Here is an 18,540-nt window from a genome sequence, read left to right as displayed (position 1 = left end):
TGGGAGGGATTGGGGGCAGGAGGAGAAGGGGATGACAGAGGATGAGATGGCTGGATGGCATCACCAACTCGATGCACATGATCTTGACTGAACTCCAGGAGTTGGTGATGGACAGGGAGGCCTGGCGTGCTGCAATTCATGGGGTCACAAAGAACTGGACATGACTGAGTGACTGAACTGAACTGAGGGAACATTTCATGCAAGGGTGGGGACAATAATGAATAGAAATGGTCAGGACCTAACAGAAGCAGAATAGATTAAGAAAAGCTGGCAAGAATACACAGAACTATACAAAAAAGATCTTCATGATCCAGATAACCACGATGGTATGATCACTCACCTAAAGCCGGACATCCTGGAGTGTGAAGTCAAATGGGCCTCAGGAAGCATCACTATGAAGAAAGCTGGTGGAAATAATGGAATTCCAGCTGTGCTGTTTCAAACCCTAGAAGACGATGCTGTGAAAGTGCTGCACTCAATATGCCAGAAAATTTGGAGAACTCAGCAGTGGCCACATGACTGGAAAAGGTCAGTTTCCATTCCAAACCCAAAGAAAGGCAATGCCAAAGAATGCTCAAACCACCTCGTTTCACACGTGAATACGGTAGCACTCAGAATCCTTCAAGCTAGCTCAGTACATGAACTGGGAAGTTCCGGTTGTACAATCTGAGTTTCAAAGAGGCAGAGAATCAGACGTCAAATTAGCTAACATTCTTTGGATCATGGAGAAAGCAAGCGAATAACACTTATACTTCATTGACTACACTGAAGCCTTTGACTGTGGGGATCCCAACAAACTGTGGAAAATGCTTAAAGAAACTGGAATGCCAGACCATCTTACCTGCCTCCTGAGAAACCTGTATGCAGGTCAGGAGGCAACAGTTAGAACCGGACATGAAACAACTGTTTCAAAATTGGGAAAGGAATATGACAAGGCTGGATATTGTCTCCCTGCTTATTTAACTTACATGCAGAGTGCATCATGAGAAATGCCAGGCTGAATGAATCCCAAGCTGGAATCAGGATTGCTGAGAGAACTATCAATAAGCTCAGACATGCAGACAACACCACTCTACTGGCACAAAGTGAAGAGGAACCGAAGAACCGCTTGATGACGGTGAAAGAGAGTGGAAAAGCTGGCTTAAACTCAACATTCAAAAAACTGAGATCATGGCATCCGGTCCCTGCACTTCATGGCAAATAGATGAGGGAAAAGTGGAAACAGTGACTGATTTTATTTTCTTGAGCTCCCAAATCACTGTGGATGGTGGCTACAGCTACGAAATTAAAAGATGCTTGCTCCTTGGAAGAAGAGTTATGGCAAACCTAGACGTGTATTAAAAAGCAGAGACATCACTTTGTTGACAAAGGTCTGTCTAGTCAAAGCTATGGTTTTTCCAGTAGTCGTATATGGATATGAGATTTGGACCATAAAAAAAGCTGAGCGCTGAAGAATTGATGCTTGAGAGTGCCTTAGACAGCAAGGAGATCAAAGGAGTCGATCCTAAAGGAAATGAACCCTGAGTAGTCACTGGAAGAGCTGATGCTGAAGCTCCAATATTTTGGCCACCTGATGCGAAGAGCTGACTCATTGGAAAAGACCCTGATGCTGGGAAGTTAGTTAAAGTTAAGTCGATCAGTCGTGTCCGACTCTTTGCGACCCTATGCACGGTAGCCTGCCAGGCTCCTCAGTCCTTGAAATTTTCCAGGAAGGATACTGGAGTGGGTTGCCATTTCCTTCTCCAAATGCTGGGAAAGACTGAAGCAAAAGAAGGGGTCCCAGAGGATGAGATGGTTAAATGGCGTCACCTACTTAGTGGACACGAGTTTGAGCAAACTCGGGATGATAGTGAAGGACAGAGGAGCCTGGCTACAGTCCATGGGGTTGCAAAGAGCTGGACACAACTTAGCGACTGAACAAAAACAATGGGCTTCTCCACAGAAACCCTCATGGCCTCCAGAGTCCCGAACTGTGGGCAAATGCAGCCCTTCAAACACACCCGACCCTGGTGGACCAGAATTGCGCCTGCTCGGGGGGAAGGGGTCCTCACAGGGTTAGGAGATGGACGCCTGGGGTCCTCCCTTGCCGGGCCGCGAGGGGTCGCGGGGGTGGGGAGTGCTCAGAGGGGCATGGAAGGGCAGAGCTCAGCTCTCCGGGAAGGGCCAGGGTGGCCGGGGCCCTGGCCACACCCACTGAGGCCTGGTGCCCTGGATGCTCAGTCCCTCCTGACCTATGGGCAGCAGCAGCCCTGGGGTGGCAGGAGGCAAGAGAGGAGCGGGGTGAATGGGGGCTTAACCGGAGGGTCCCAGGAGAAGCGGGGGAGCACGCGGGACTTTGCAGCGGGAGGGCTGCTCAGTGTCTTGGGGGAACTGAGAGCTGGGGGTGGGCTGCTGCCCAGATCCCCAGGCCCCAGGTGGTGAGGGCCTCAACGGGGTGGGGGGAGGGAAGGGGCGTGAGGCAGGTCCTGGGGGTGCCGCTCCCCCTGCGTCTCTGGACCCGCTTGCGCCTCCTGCTGCCCCAGGTCCTGTGTCAGGTGGCCGGAGGTGCTGTCGGAATCCCTCGGGGGGTCCCCTCTGCCCATCGCTTCTCCAGGGGTCGGTCATGGAGCAGGGGTGGGGACCATGCGGACCACTTCCACCTGCAGCCATGGGTGGGTGGAGTGGGAAGCGGGCTGGGGGCCGAGCGGGCGGAGGAGAGCTTGGGGACCAGGGCTCGGGTGGGTGCCGGGCCGGGCCAGCGCGCAGAAAGCCGGTGATCTCCCGCAGGGCACCTCTAGGGTCCCAGCGCCGTGCCTCCCACTGTTTAACCAAACCCCAACCCTCCGGCCTCGGCGGCCCCCAGGATAAAGGGTGCATGGTGGTTAAAAAAGTGTTTAAGCTTATTTCCTGTGTGTGTGTTTAAAACTTACAGGAGTAGCAGTATGCTAAAAAAAAAAAAAAAAATTCTGTTTCTTCATGTTACCTCTTTGTTGAGGTATCATGTACCCTAAGTACCCGCCCACACCTTAACCGAATAGTTCCCGTAATTTTCACTTGTGTAGTAGTGAAGAATCTGTCTGCAGTGAAGGAGATGCAGATTCAACCTTTGGTCGGGAAGATCCCCTGGAGGAGGAAATGGCAACCCACTCCAGGATCACACAGACATCCCTGTAAACACCCACGGTCTCCATGTTCCTACTGGCACAAAACCCTGGGCCTCCAGAAGCCCACAGCCTAGCGGGCAGAACAGACCAGAGACAAGCAGCTGTCCTGACTTCCCAGGAGCTGGAAATGCAACCATACCCCAGTTAAAAATGAAATCTGGTCTTCATAAGGCTTAGGAAATAGACCTCACACAGGAGACCCTCCAATAGCTAGGTATGCAGTGCAAGGCTTCTGGACGTGAGACACTGTACTCCTGGTCACCTGAGTCATCTCCGTGAGCTCCTCATATTTGAAACCAAATTATGAGTCCCATGATTTCTGTATCCAGCTCCTTCACGTGCTTTGGGAAAAAAACTTGCAGGCGTTTCACTTACAGCTGGTTTGTAGGTCAGATAGAGAATTTTTTGTGCTTTGTACAGTTAAATTTCGGATATTAGGTGTTCATGGAAAGGCCATTTATAGTAGATATTTCTGTAACATTTCTTCTTGCTTTTTTAATATTGATATTTATTTATTTATTTGGTTGTATTGAACCACCAGGGAAGCCCCAACATTTCTTCTTCATGACAGCCATCTCGCCACTTATTCTTAACGCTCGTGAGACCCTCACACCTGGGGACCCTCCAGCCTCTAGCTCACCCGCCGTGTCCGTGTACCCCTCTAGCCCAGTGTTAAGAGCTCCCCACTCATGGAGTAATATCTTCCCTCAAATGTTGAATCTTTCATTTTTCTGCTTAGTCTTCACCTGGTTTCCCTTTGAGACCTGGTCTTAATCTGGACACAGATTCTAACAGATGCTGAAGTGATTTCTGAGCTTCTGTGTTTAAAAGACAACTCCGTGTGCTCTGCTGTGTGTTAGTCGCTCAGTGTTCGACTCTTTTCAACCCCACGGACTGTAGCCCGCCAGGCTCCGCTGTCCTTGGGATTCTCCAGGCAAGAATCCTGCAGTGGCTTGCCACTTCCTACTCGAGGGGATCTTCCCAACCCAGCAATCAAACCCAACTCTCCTGCATTGCAGGCGAATTCTTTACAGTCTGAGCCACCAGGAAAGTCCTAAAATATAACTCTACCCAAAGTCCATTTTTTTTTTAACCCCATCTTTATTTGGTTGAAATTCTAATTTCCAGTGTTGATTGATCACAGGTTTGATTTTAAATTTTTTTTCCCTTTCCTGCTGCTGCTGCTGCTAAGTCGCTGCAGTCTTGTCCAACTCTGTGCGACCCCAGAGACGGCAGCCTACCGGGTTCCCCTGTCCCTGGGATTCTCCAGGCAAGAACACTGGAGTGGGTTGCCATTTCCTTCTCCAATGCATGAAAGTGAAAAGTGAAAGTGAAGTCCTAGGTTACTATTATTCATTGGAAGGACTCACGCTGAACCTGAAGCTCCAATACTTTGGCCACCTGATGTGAAAAGGTGACTCATTGGAAAAGACCCTGATGCTGGGAAGGATTGAAGGCATGAGGAGAAGAGGGTGACGGAGGATGAGATGGTTGGATGGCATCACTGACTCAGTGGACAAGTGTTTGAGCAAACTCTGGGAGATACTGAAGGACAGAGAGGTCTGGAGCGCGGCAGTCCATGGGGTGACAAAGAATCGGACACGACTGAGCCACTGAACAACAAAGGTTACTATTAAATGCAATCTTCTTGCACTTCATTAGTGACTCTTCCATACACCTTTTGTTGTTACTATGTTTTTTCCTTTATTTTTTATTGAGGTATCAGTTCAGTTCAGTTTAGTTCAGTCGCTCAGTCGTGTCCGACTTTTTGCGACCCCATGAATCGCAGCACGCCAGCCCTCCCTCCCTGTCCATTACCAACTCCCGGAGTTCACTCAGACTCACGTCCATCGAGTCGGTGATGCCATCCAGCTATCTCATCCTCTGTCATCCCCTTCTCCTCCTGCCCCCAATCCCTCCCAGCATCAGGGTCTTTTCCAATGAGTCAACTCTTCACATCAGGTGACCAAAGTGCTGGAGTTTCAGCTTCAGCATCAGTCCTTCCAAATAACATCCAGGGCTGATCTCCTTTAGGATGGACTGGTTGGATCTCCTTGCAGTCCAAGGGACTCTCAAGAGTCTTCTCCAACACCACAGTTCAAAAGCATCAATGCTTCGGCGCTCAGCTTTCTTCACAGTCCAACTCTCACATCCATACATGACCACTGGAAAAACCATAGCCTTGACTAGATGGACCTTAGTTGGCAAAGTAATGTCTCTGCTTTTCAATATGCTATCTAGGTTGGTCATAGCTTTTCTTCCAGGGAGTGAGTGTCTTTTAATTTCATGGCTGCAATCACCATCTGCAGTGATTTTGGAGCCCAAAAAATAACGTCTGACACTGTTTCCACAGTTTCCCCATCTATTTGCCATGAAGTGATGGGACCAGATGCCATGATCTTAGTTTTCTGAATGTTGAGCTGTAAGCCAACTTTTTCACTCTCCTCTTTCACTTTCATCAAGAGGCTTTTTAGTTCCTCTTCATTTTCTGCCCTAACGGTATAATTCAGTATAATTTACAAGAATGATAGGCACCGATCTCTGCTTCAAATGACTGTGGAATATTGGCTATAACACAATGCCTCCGGCACCTCCTTTCATTCTCTTTCTTTTTAAGAACTTTAAACTGAGACGTAATTCACATACCACACAATCCTCCCATTTAAACCATATAATTCTGTGGTTTTCAGTATATGCACAGTTGTGTGAGCATCACCCATCAGCAAGACCTAATTCCAGAATATTCCATCACCTCTGTACCTATGAAGCTTTGCTCATTGGCCATTTGTGTGTCTTCACTGGGAAAATGCCTATTCAGACCCTTTGCCCCTGTTTTAATTAGGCTTTTCCTTATTATTGCCGGGTTGTGAGAGTCCTCGATGTGTTCTGGTTGTTAGACTTATCAGATACAAGACTTGCAAATACGTTTCTCTCATGTTGTGGGTTGTCTTTTCATTTTCTTGACAGTGTCCTCTGAGGGACATACATCCTGAATTTTTCAGAAGTTAAATTGATGTTTTCCTTTGTGGCTTGTGCTTTTGGTGTCCTATTTAAGAAAACTCTGGCTAACCTCAGGTCATAGATATCTGCCTCCATGTTTCTTAGAGCCCTAGCTCTTACACTGAGGTCTCCGATGCATTTTGAGTTAATTTTTGTATCTGGTGTAAGGTAAGGCCCACGTCCAGTCGTTGCATGTAGATGCCCAATCTCCCTAGCACCACTTGTTTGAAAGTCTGTCCTTCCCCAGCTAAATGGTCTGGGTCGTTTTGTCAAAGTCACTTGACCGTACATGTGAGGGCTGTCCACGCCTGGATTCGTCTGTTCCTGTGCCAGTACCAGACTGTTTTAATTACTGCAGCTTTGTGGTAAGTTTGCTTTTTTTTAAAATAATTTTTCAAGTCTTTATTGCATTTGTTACAGTATCGCTTCTGTCTTCTGCTTTGGTTTTTGGCTGTGAGGCGTGTGGAATCTTGGCGTCCCAGCCAGGGACTGAACCTCCACCCCCTGCATCGGAGGCAAAGTCCTGACCACTGGGCCACAAGGGAAGCCCCCTGTGGCGTGTTTTGAAGTCGGGAAATGTGGATCCTCCACCTTATTCTTCTGCAAGAGTGTTTTGGCTATTTGGAGCCCTTTGCAATTCCATATGAATTTGATGACTGGCTTTTCTGCTGTGGGAAAGGGCTGTTGGACTTTTCAGAGATTGTCCTGAATTTGTAGATTGCTTTGGGTACTGTTGAGCTGTTGACATCTTAACAATGCTGAGTCTTCCTGTCTGTGAATATGGGATGTCTTCCCATTTATTTCTTTTTAATTCTCTTCAGCAGTGTTTTGTAGTTTCTAGAGCACAAGGCTTTCACCAAGTAGGTGAATTTATTCCTAAGTATTTAATTCTTTTAGATGTTGTTTTAGATGGAATTGCTTTCTTAATTTCTGTTTTGAAATTTATTTATTATTATTTCTGACTGTGCTGGGTCTTGGTTGCTACATGTGAGCTTTTCTCCAATTGTGGCAAGTGGGGGGTACTCTCTGGTTGGGTTGTGGGGGCTTCGCACTGCAGTGGCTTATCTTGCTGCAGAGCACAGGCTCTAGGGCGCGTGGGCTTCGGCAGCTGTGGCCCCTGGGCTTCAGTAGCTGCGGAGCAGGGGCTTAGTTGCTTCTCGGCATGTGGGATGCTCTTGATGCTTTTGAACTGTGGTGTTGGAGAAGACTCTTGAGAGTCCCTTGGACTACAAGGAAATCACACCAGTCAATCCAAAAGGAAATCAGTCCTGCATATTCATTGGGAGGACTGATGCTGAAGCTGAAACTCCAATTCTTTGGCCACCTAGTGCAAAGAACTGACTCATTGGAAAAGACCCCAATGCTGGGGAAGATTGAAGGCTGGAGGAGAAGGGGACGACATGGAATGAGATGGTTGGATGGCATCACTGACTTGATGGACATCAGTTTGAGCAAACTCCAGGAGCTGGTGATGGACAGGGAGGCCTGGCTTGCTGCAGTCCATGAGGTCACAAAGAGTCGGACACGACTGAGCCACTGAGCTGAACTGATGTGGGATCTTCCCCAGTCAGGGGTCAAACCCGTGTTTCTTGCATTGGCAGGTGGATGCCTTACCACGGAGTCATTCTTTACCAGGGGAGCCCTTAATTTCCTTTTATCGCCTGAATTTTTTGTGATCTTACTACTTCCTACTACCTAACATTTTAATATATGTATTTTCTTGTCTTCTGTCTCCTTTGCAAGAATTTAACTTCCATTAGGGCTGCAGCTTGGGTTTTATTGTCATGGTATTTCAACAGTGTCAGGCATATAGTTCAGTACAGAACTCTTGGGAGCACAGTAACGACAGAACCATTTACCTATATGAGCATTTGCTTCATTTTCCATAGCTTTTTTCTTGCGCCACAACAAAGAATACTGCACAAGGGCTGTGAACATGAATTCCCTGCAATGAAGGTTTTATTTTTATGGCAAAAATTCTTCATCAGGGAATTGACATCCACTTGTCTTTTTAATCATATCTGCAGTTTTCAGACTGCTTTCCAAGGTGATGAGATGATTCTCCTTTCTGCCATCAGCGTACAAAGTCCCCCACCCCTCGTACTCCCAGGACCGCCAGGCTCATTTTCAATGTCAGTGCCTGGGGGTGGAGCCCTGTGTCAGGGGTGCTTGAATCTGCATTTCCCCCATGGCTTCTGAACTTAAACGTCTTCACGTGTTTGTCGATGAATTGCTCTTCTGTGAATTGTTTATTTATGTCCACTTTCCTACTGGCTCTTAAAAATCTGTTTTTTTGTCAATTTCCAGGAGCCTTTGGTCTATTATAGATATTCATCATTTGTCATCTGCTTTACAAATATTTATTTTTCCAAATTTATTATTTTCATATTGTTGGTTTATGGCTTCTTTTTCCACAGAAAATTGAATATTCCTACAAAGTCAAATAGATCTACCTTCTCGTATAGCTTCAGGGTATTCGGCTTGAGGCAAGACGTTCTTGACTCTATATTACCTCTGTGCTGACTACATATGTGGTATTTTTCACTTCTTTGGTCTCTGCATTTACTTACTTAATCCGCCTGGCTCTGGCACTGGCTCACTATGCACATTCTTCTTGCGGATGGTTGTCTCTCGTACCAGCACCACTTAGTAACTAACCCGTCCTTTCTACTGAATTTACCCACCTCTGCCATCATGAATGAAATCCCCCCGAATGGTAACTACTTCTGGCATCTCTTCCCCACCTCTGCCATCATGAATGAAATCCCCCCAAATGGTAACTACTTCTGGCATCTCTTCCCCACCTCTGCCATCATGAATGAAATCCCCCCAAATGGTAACTACTTCTGGCATCTCTTCCCCACCTCTGCCATCATGAATGAAATCCCCCCGAATGGTAACTACTTCTGGCATCTCTTCCCCACCTCTGCCATCATGAATGAAATCCCCCCCGAATGGTAACTACTTCTGGCATCTCTTCCCCACCTCTGCCATCATGAATGAAATCCCCCCCGAATGGTAACTACTTCTGGCATCTCTTCCCCACCTCTGCCATCATGAATGAAATCCCCCCGAATGGTAACTACTTCTGGCATCTCTTCCCCACCTCTGCCATCATGAATGAAATCCCCCCCGAATGGTAACTACTTCTGGCATCTCTTCCCCACCTCTGCCATCATGAATGAAATCCCCCCCGAATGGTAACTACTTCTGGCATCTCTTCCCCACCTCTGCCATCATGAATGAAATCCCCCCGAATGGTAACTACTTCTGGCATCTCTTCCCCACCTCTGCCATCATGAATGAAATCCCCCCCGAATGGTAACTACTTCTGGCATCTCTTCCCCACCTCTGCCATCATGAATGAAATCCCCCCCGAATGGTAACTACTTCTGGCATCTCTTCCCCACCTCTGCCATCATGAATGAAACCCCCCCCCCCCCCCGAATGGTAACTACTTCTGGCATCTCTTCCGGTGCCGGGTCTATTTGCTTACTCCTAACTCAATAGTGTGTTTATCAGATTAGTATTTAGAGACTGGCCTTGTGTCTGGAATGGCAGATCCTCCCTTGCTCCTTTGCCGGGGTCCTGCCCCGGCTAATCCAGGGTATTCGAAGCGGGGACGGCGTCGGCGACCTATTTATTTAAGTATTTTATCAAAGATATAAAGAGTAATAGGATGAGGATAGCTCAGTAGGAAAATTCAGTGGAGAAAAGAGGCTGAGTAGCTTGGTTTACGCGGGAGACCAATAAAACTTCAAGACAAGAAGTTTGCACCACTTACGTAGGCCACAGGCGTCCTTCCGTTCTCCCGAAGGAGAGGAGACACTGAGGCCTCCCCGGTCGGATAGCCCAGGCATAATTAGTAAGCATGGTGGGTTCCGCGCTCCAGATGGAGACTCAACCAGAGTGAGAGAGAGAGCGACATGGGGAGACCAGTATTTCGAGAAACTGATCCCAATTCTTTATTTTCCATGGTCTACTTTTATACACTGAGATGTTATGCAAAAGTCACGCGGGGTCAGCAGTCCTGACTTTTATTAAAGTCAGGTGCTTCACACAAATGTATACAGAGGTCTTAGGGGTGTTACATCATCTTCTGGCCAGGGGGGCCTGCTGACAATTTACGACCCTCTCCTTGTGACAGCGGTCAGTCAGTCAGGACACTTATTTCTCCAGGGCTGATTATTCTCAAAACAGACGCCACCCAAATAAAGTTACATTCCTACAGGGTGAGGGTGTAGTGGGTTTTAGTTAAGGAAAGAATTTACTTAGCCTAAGGTCTAACGTGATTAATATCAAAGATTAATTCTATATATTCATTAATGTGTATAAGGGCAGGGGATATGGAGACTTAGCAACAAACATTGGCTCAACAAATGAAAAACCCTTCACCAACACGATTTCTAATTAGCCCATTATACTTATACTAATAGTTTTCTAACTTTTCTAAGGAACCTGTTTTTAGAAGGTTTAAAGCATCTCATGCCTCTCACGGTTGGGAGGCTGTGAGCGATCACATGTGGCCGGACAAGCCTGTCAGGCAGGCCAGAGAACCTTCAGAGGAGTTTGTAGGTTAAAACACTCTTATCACGTCCAGGAATTATTATAAACTGGAGCTCTAAGTTAACTCCTTCTCCAAAAGAGGTGGTGGGGGACAGCCCCCCGTAAAGTCAGAGGTGTAGGTAAGAGCACAAAGTAGTAAAGTAGGCAGGCTGGTTATGGGGGTAGACGCTCGAGGATTTCCAGGGGGACTCCTGAGGCTCAATCCCGCCTTTGCGTATGTAGAGCCTCCTTCCTCATGACCTTTGTCACGGGCGGAGTACCTCACTCTGGCCCCCAACATCTCCCCCTTTTTTATTTCTTAAAACAGCCAGATGCAGCTCAGTCGCGAGCTTCCGAATGCTCTGCCGGAGAATCCTGACAATACAAGGAAGAATGATTATGAGAAGTAGGATTACAGACTAGGGATATTAGACAGAATATTTTTTCCAGAAAAAAGTTAGAGAAGGTGTGAAAAAAGTCATTAGCTGCTCCAGCGGCGGTAAAATCCAGTTGAGAGTGTTCCAAGGTCTGTATTTGATTATGAAGTTTCCCTAAGTCCAGGCCAATATCAGAACTGTTCCAAACACCTGAGATATGATTTTTAATCTTTTCCCATTCATAATCTGTCTCATTTACTTTCAAAGATGTCACGCATATCCACCTGTAATCAGCGTGGCATGTCAAAGCCATCTTCACCTTTAAAGCCTGTAACTCAATCCCAATATGCATAATTGCTTCTTCTAAGGCGTCTACTCTCATCTCTAATTTCCTATCTATAGCTTCCTGAGTTGCTAGAGTTAAAAAGACAATTTTAAACATGGTATCAACATATTGGGCAGTATGCACTTGTTGAGTCAATGATACTGCTGCCGCAGTAACAGAAGTAATTGTTGCTATCAAAGCTGATATTCCTAGGATAAGCAAGACCACAAACCGTCGCGATCGCATTAAATCCTGCAGTTGTTGTAACACAGTAAGACCATAGCTATCATATAGGCACCATAAGATAGGATGGGCATTGTAACACCACAAAGGAGCAAACATTACATTGAGGGTTTAAACAAGATGAAAGCATACATTGTTCACAAGTCACTACGTTAGGTCCACCTGAATAATTCATGCCTACATTAAGTTTGTTGGAGTCATTAGTAAAAAGGAAAACATAAGGCAAGGGTGGACAAGCTAAAACAGAATAAGTAGAATTATTTTCTGGTTGGAGTTCACGCTGCAGCTGCCCTGTCAGTCTCGCCGGGATCTCGATGTTTATCTTGTCTCCCCTGCCGCCGGGCTCCTCTTTTGTGATCGAAGCAATGGGGGAACTGGATGTCTGGGGGTCTGCAACATGGAGAATCAACCTGTCCTGGATCTAAATTGGAGAATTTGCATCCTGTGGAAAAATACAAGCACATCCTCGACCACTAGTTAATAATGGGTCAGGACCCTTTCATTGTCCTGAGAGGAGGTCCTTCCATTTAACTAATGGTTTTGCATTTGTTGTTCTGGGCACCAATGGCGAAGCATTGCAGTAGTTCCGGCGGAATCGGCATTTAAAATATTTATTACAAAAAGAGCAAGTTGCAAGATTTGATGGGGAGAGCTATACTTAAACTCCCCTTCTTTTAATTTTTGAATTTGAAGCTTTAATGTTTGATGTGCTCTTTCCACAATGGCTTGTCCCCGGGGATTATAAGGGATGCCTGTATTGTGTTTAATTTGAAACTGTAAACAAAATTCCTGAAAAGACTTAGAAGTGTAAGTAGGAGCATTGTCAGTTTTCAGAGCTTTTGGTAGGCCCAAATATGAAAAACAAGTAAAGAGATGTTGTATAACATCTTTAACTGCCTCTCCGGTACGAGACGTTGCAATAAGAACATGAGAAAAAGTATCTGCTGTTACATGAACAAAGGAAAATTTTCCAAATGAAGAGACATGAGTTACATCCATTTGCCAGAGTACGTTAGGTTTGAGACCGCGAGGGTTAACTCCCATAGGTAGACTATTATAAACAGTGGGGCAGTGTAAGCAAGAGCGCACAATCTCCCTAGCAGTTTCTCTGGGAATTTGGAATTGATATCTTAAGGCAGTAGCATATTGATGATGAAGTGAGTGAGAGGCTCTGGCCTCCTCAATCACAGTAGCCACTGTATTTCTGGTTAAGTCAGCCAAATCATTAAAGGCATTTTAAGGGCCGGGCAATCCGGAATGAGCCCGAATGTGTCCAGTGAAAAATATTTTATTTCTTTTCCAAATTTGTTGCTGTAATTTAGTTAACAAATGAAATATGGTAGTTTTATTTTTAGACAAAAACCACAGTTTCAATGTGTGGAAACAACCTGACAATATACTGAGAATCAGAATAAAGGTTAAATTCCTCATCTCCAAACACAGCAAAAGCCTCTATGCTGTTTGAAGTTTCCCATGTTTCTAAAACTTTTTGGTGATTTTTAGTGACTATGGAGGCTTTACCGTTTGCTGACCCATCAGTAAAAACTATCTGAGCATTTGGAATAGGAGATTGTTTACATCTGACAGGAAAAATAACTGGATGTCTGGATATAAAATTTAGCAAAACGTGTGAAGGTAAATGATGTAAAAATTTTGACCAAAATAGTTTCCTATAGCAATCTGCCAGTCCTCATCAAACATTAGAAGAGCATCAAGTTGTTCTTTATTATATGGAATTACAATTTCTGATGGCTCTTTACCAAATAATTTAATGCTCCGCTTTTTTCCTTTAATATCAGCGTAGCTATCAATCCTGGATAAGAAGCCACTACTTTTTTAGCTTGGGCGGGGAGATGGACCCATTCTAGGGGGCCGTTTTGCCATAAAACCAATTTTTGTCTGGCTACCCCAATTACACCTATGGGGGTTTTATGGTAAAAGAATTGTCAAGCAGTTGTCAATTTAATTTTTTAAATTTTTAAAATTTACATTTTAACAACATAAATTTTGGGATATGTTAATTTAGGTGTAATGTTTAGTTTAGGTCTCTGTATAAATTTAAATAATAAATGCATAACCTCCTTATCTCATTTTGGTATACAGATACATCTAAATGCAAAATGTATTTATATATGTAGTTATACATTTCAACAAGTATAAACTTATTGACATAATATACTTGAATTAATCTTTATAATTAATATGTTAATTAATATATATTACAGCAATACAACACGTACACAGCTAATACCAGCCAACACAAACCAATGTACTGCAATAATACATGTCACACACATATAATTATACAGTATATAGAACATATATCATCACAGCACATCAATCCATACCAATTAATATCAGCCACACACACATTATATTACTGCAATATATATTTGATTATACAGTATATGTATAATATGCATATATACTATACATATTAATGATATACAAATTAATTAAGTATAGATCTATAAATAGAATTAGGTATACCTCTATTATATTTTATTTATACCCATACCTAATTAGGCGAACTGCAATTAGGCAAATATATTTATATTATGTATTTATAATAATATATATAGTATTATTAATTGTACCGCCTGTTGATCACTAAGAAATTGAGAAAACCCTTCTCTGAGTATCTCCTATTTGAGATAGCACGTCCCTCCCCCATAGGGTAAAGGGGAGCGTAGGAACTACATAGGGTTGGAAAGTTCCACAGGTATCCTCAAACTGCCAATCTAACATTTTTGAACTTTTAACTACTCTGGGGGCTTGAGGGCAAATGAAACAAAATTTGACCCCTGAAATCTATCAGGGCAACTTGCCAATCATCACTACTTTGTAAAAGACTTTCAGTTGATCCTTATTGAATGGAATTACTATATTTGCTACTTCTTTTCTAAAAAGTTCCACACTTCTTTTTTCCTCCTTTTATAATTAATTGTGCCACCAAGCTGGGATAAGATAAAACTATTTTTCTTGGGGTCACTGGTAGATGGAACCAATGGGCCTTTTTGTCACAAGCACCCTGTAGGTGTATGTTTTGTGGGAAGAATAATTTAATCTCATCTTTTGGTAATATTAATCTTAATTAACTGATCATTTAAAGTCTCATCTACTTTAACAAGAGCTAACTCTGTCTCATTAGTCAACTTTCTCTTAGAACTGGAATTAGGATCAATTTTTAAGCAATCAAACAAAGGCTTTAAATCTGTAGTAGTCAGTTTTAAATGAGGGCATATCCAATTAATGTCCCCTAATAATTTTTGGAAATCATTTAAAGTTAGTAAACAATCTCTCCGCAGCTTCAAAGGGGCATTATCAGTTTTTAAAACTTTTGGCACACCTAAATATGAGAAGCAAGTAAAGAGGTGTTGCACAACATGTTTATAAGCTTCTCCAGTTATTGTTTTGTAACCTAAATTTGGTCTATAGCTTTTTAGATGACAAGCAACCATCTAATCTTTGCTTGAATACTTCCAGCAACAGGGAACTCACTACTCTTCAAGGTTTTAAACTCTCCCTCACCTTTTTTTTTTTTTTTCTACAGCATTCTCAGCCCGCATATCACTTTCTCTAATCTCACCAACTCATTTTTAGTAGTATGTGTGGGCCAGGAACTGGGCCAGTCTTTTCCAGCAATGTTAAGAGACGTCTGTTCTTGTGTCTAATAGCCCTGACATTTTATTTTCTTGAATTAAAAGATCTTTTAAAGGCCTTGGAGCTGTAATTCCCTGCACCCAAAAAGCTAGATCACTAAATCTAAATGCTCTGTGGCTCTTAGCTTGAGAAGTCAAGGTTTTTTCCTGTCTGATACTAAGGTAAAAGCAAAAGCTGTGTTATTCTTTGACCTTTATTAATTTGCACAGTTTTAGTAGGCGGTGAGGTCAAAACTTTAATTTCTCAATATAATCAGAATCTACTACACCATACACCACCAAAATTTCTTGAAAGCGAGCTATACCCTAGCACAAGTCCTACAATGCCCTCAGGCAGGGGGCCAGCCACTCCCATTGGAATCGGAGCAACCTCGTCAAGGGTTAATATTGTTGCTAAATCCCCTTACCGTTTGGCTTTTCTCTTAGCCTGGGTGAGACCCCCCTGAGGGGGTTTTCTCCAAGGAGCACGCTCTGCATATTGTGCATGCAGTCTGTTTTAAAAGCTCCACTGTTTAAAAAACTTTTTATCTTTTTCAGGCTTAGGCAACACTTTGAGAGGCTTTGGGGGCAAAGTGGGGAACTCTTGGGCCCTGGAAGGCGCAAACGGAGGCGGCGGCTATCGCCCCAAATCAGAAAGTGGTGGATAAGTTTTTTTAAAAGTTTGCGCAGAGGGGGAGGTAGCTCGCCAGGGCGTCTGGCCACAGTGTCCTGTAAGTCCTCTCCTCTCTCCTCTGCTGATTTTTTCTTCCTTCTTCTCTTTAAATCTTTCTCAAGTTTTCTTTCCCTCACTCTCTTTTTTCCTTCCTTTTCTCTTTTCTTTTACTTTCTATCATTTCCTTTTTGTTTCCCTCTTTCATTCTTCCTTCTTCCTTCTTACTACCTTCTCTTTCTTTAGTTTTGTTTCCTTTACCCTCTTTCTCTCTAACTTTTTCTTTCCTCCTCCCTCTCTTTCTCTCTGTATCTCTTTTTCTAACTTCCTTTTTTTTTTCTTTTTCTATCTTGCTGCATTCCCTGATTCCTTCCTCCTCCGATCCTCTCTCCTTTTCACTCTTTAGTTCTTTTTCTATCTTTAGATCTTTCTCTATATTCTTTCCTTTTTTCTTTTTCACTTTTTTCTTTTTATTTTTCTCTCTCTCTTTTTTTTTTTTTTGCTTGGGTGAAGCCCCCCTGAGGGGGTTTTTCTGCAAGGAGTAGGCTCTGTATATTGTGTATTTTTTAAAAGCTCCTTTCTTTAAAAATAAAACTTTTTAATCTTTTTCAACCTTAGGCAATGCTCTGGGAGGCTTTGGATGTAAACTGGGGAATTTTTAGGCCCTGGGAGGTGCAAGCAGAGGTGGAGTAGTCGCCTTAAATCAGAAATTGTTGGATAAATTTTTAAAGGTTTGTGTAGAGGGGGAGGGGGCTCTCCAGGGCGCCCAGCCGCAGCGTCCTGTAAGCCCTCTCACTCCTCCGGAGGTAGAGCACAGTGTCCCTCCTCTTCCTCGTCAATGGCAGAAAATATGATCTGTGCAGAAGGTGGAGTCCCACTACCATCCACCGCTATAGCCTCTCCCATAGGTCACCCCACAGCCTCATGACGAGGATCCAGAACATTTTTAATCATATTTATAGGATAAGTGTTTAGTTGTTTTTTTTCACCTTCACCCAAGTATCTAAATTAACAGTAGCTTCTTTAACAGTTTCAGATTACTTGTATAAAGAGTTGCCATTCTTAGTTTCAGTGTTATCCATGTCAGAAAATTAAGTATAGTAAAAGATTTTGCTTTAAGCTATCAAAAGATCAGGCTTTTCTTTGGCCTTTTAACTTCAGAAACTGTTTTCTCTCTCTAAGTCTAACTCTTTAACACTTTCAACACTTCCCACTCCTCTCGCCCTGTCTATCCTACAGGGGGGTCCGCGGCACCCTGAGTAGGGTCCTATCCATCCCTAAAATTCAACACTGGGGGAAAGGGTTGGGGACCTACCTTCGAATTGTCCCTGTATCGGGCGCCACCTGCCGGGGTCCTGCCCCGGCTGATCCAGGGTATTCGAAGCGGGGACGGCGTCGGCGACCTATTTATTTAAGTATTTTATCAAAGATATAAAGAGTAATAGGATGAGGATAGCTCAGTAGGAAAATTCAGTGGAGAAAAGAGGCTGAGTAGCTTGGTTTACGCGGGAGACCAATAAAACTTCAAGACAAGAAGTTTGCACCACTTACGTAGGCCGCAGGCGTCCTTCCGTTCTCCCGAAGGAGAGGAGACACTGAGGCCTCCCCGGTCGGATCTTAGAAGCCCAGGCATAATTAGTAAGCATGGTGGGTTCCGCGCTCCAGATGGAGACTCAACCAGAGTGAGAGAGAGAGCGACATGGGGAGACCAGTATTTCGAGAAACTGATCCCAATTCTTTATTTTCCATGGTCTACTTTTATACACTGAGATGTTATGCAAAAGTCACGCGGGGTCAGCAGTCCTGACTTTTATTAAAGTCAGGTGCTTCACACAAATGTATACAGAGGTCTTAGGGGTGTTACATCATCTTCTGGCCAGGGGGGCCTGCTGACAATTTACGACCCTCTCCTTGTGACAGCGGTCAGTCAGTCAGGACACTTATTTCTCCAGGGCTGATTATTCTCAAAACAGACGCCACCCAAATAAAGTTACATTCCTACAGGGTGAGGGTGTAGTGGGTTTTAGTTAAGGAAAGAATTTACTTAGCCTAAGGTCTAACGTGATTAATATCAAAGATTAATTCTATATATTCATTAATGTGTATAAGGGCAGGGGATATGGAGACTTAGCAACAAACATTGGCTCAACAAATGAAAAACCCTTCACCAACACGATTTCTAATTAGCCCATTATACTTATACTAATAGTTTTCTAACTTTTCTAAGGAACCTGTTTTTAGAAGGTTTAAAGCATCTCATGCCTCTCACGGTTGGGAGGCTGTGAGCGATCACATGTGGCCGGACAAGCCTGTCAGGCAGGCCAGAGAACCTTCAGAGGAGTTTGTAGGTTAAAACACTCTTATCACGCCCAGGAATTATTATAAACTGGAGCTCTAAGTTAACTCCTTCTCCAAAAGAGGTGGTGGGGGACAGCCCCCCGTAAAGTCAGAGGTGTAGGTAAGAGCACAAAGTAGTAAAGTAGGCAGGCTGGTTATGGGGGTAGACGCTCGAGGATTTCCAGGGGGACTCCTGAGGCTCAATCCCGCCTTTGCGTATGTAGAGCCTCCTTCCTCATGACCTTTGTCACGGGCGGAG

General features: G+C 44.1%; 1 long non-coding RNA gene across 3 annotated transcripts; it reads right to left on the bottom strand.

The window, feature by feature from the left end:
- Nucleotides 1-10,164: 10,164 nt before the first annotated feature.
- On the bottom strand, nucleotides 10,165-18,231 carry LOC147348856 (uncharacterized). 3 transcript variants are annotated; one of them, XR_015150242.1, is made up of 2 exons: nucleotides 17,260-18,231; nucleotides 10,165-12,075 (listed from the first exon to the last, which is right to left on the bottom strand). It is a non-coding gene; the product is annotated as an uncharacterized LOC147348856 (long non-coding RNA). The 3 variants fall into 3 exon arrangements; XR_015150244.1 differs by having other exon boundaries at nucleotides 10,165-12,054; XR_015150243.1 differs by having other exon boundaries at nucleotides 10,165-12,023.
- Between the last annotated feature and the right edge of the window lie 309 nt (nucleotides 18,232-18,540).

Source organism: Bos grunniens, chromosome 21, assembly GCF_055505025.1.
Source record: "Bos grunniens cultivar Pamir isolate PY7600 chromosome 21, Bosgru_T2T1.0, whole genome shotgun sequence".
Taxonomy (NCBI): domain Eukaryota; kingdom Metazoa; phylum Chordata; class Mammalia; order Artiodactyla; family Bovidae; genus Bos; species Bos grunniens.
Note: the sequence above shows the minus strand (reverse complement) of the source record. Positions and strands in the feature narration are given on the sequence as shown.